The 689-nt window shown below is 37.0% G+C and overlaps 1 long non-coding RNA gene across 2 annotated transcripts in view; it reads right to left on the bottom strand.

Moving 5' to 3' along the window:
• Window positions 1-689, bottom strand: part of LOC103384798 (uncharacterized) — a 4,639-nt gene continuing 3,950 nt past the window's right edge. For both annotated transcript variants that reach the window (XR_001760635.2, XR_522149.3), the window contains one exon: window positions 1-250. This is a non-coding gene — a long non-coding RNA (uncharacterized LOC103384798). The remainder of the gene's footprint in view (window positions 251-689) is intronic.

The raw sequence follows: 689 nt of genomic DNA, 5'->3' as shown, positions 1-689 counted from the left end.
ATTTATTTTGACTTTATTTTTAAGCATGCACATGTTGTTGCAATATTTATCCCCAATACAGAAGTCTAGTAAAAGTTAAAATAGATGAGTAGAAATCCATACATATTTATTATAGTCAGTGTCTGGGTGGCTTCTGGAGGGTCACGCTCTGTGCCCAGGCCCTCAGGGCACCAGTAGCAGGATGAGCCAAAGCATCCGTTGGGAGGATGACCCCAGCTATCCCCACGGAGTTTGGCTTGTACAGCTGTATCTGATTGGACAGGAACAAAGGGCTACATTTCACCAGGGGGCTTGGCATTCAGCAGATCCTCTTAAGGAAAATTGTTTTATATATATATATGTATATGTTTTTTTTAACTTATACATGTATGATGCTAGTGATCAGGTTTGGCATTCAGACATTGACTTCAAACAAGGTTCATTCAATTTTGGATATGTCAGAGGCTAAACATTTTATAATGGTATGTACGTGTACTTGCAAGATATTTTTAAATTGCTTATGAGCATTTTTATTTATAGAGTCGGTCCATGTGTTCTACCTGTCTATAGAGCTTCCCCTTTGTCTCTCTATTGCTTGTTTAATTAGCTAGCATCCATGCATATTAGCTAGTTTAATTAGCAAATAATCTACCTGTTTGCTTTTACAACTTGAACCTTCATACATTTAGCAAGTTTTAAAAGTGAAGTTT

Source organism: Cynoglossus semilaevis, chromosome 10 (assembly GCF_000523025.1).
Source record: "Cynoglossus semilaevis isolate Cse_v1.0 chromosome 10, Cse_v1.0, whole genome shotgun sequence".
Lineage (NCBI taxonomy): Eukaryota > Metazoa > Chordata > Actinopteri > Pleuronectiformes > Cynoglossidae > Cynoglossus > Cynoglossus semilaevis.
Note: the sequence above shows the minus strand (reverse complement) of the source record. Positions and strands in the feature narration are given on the sequence as shown.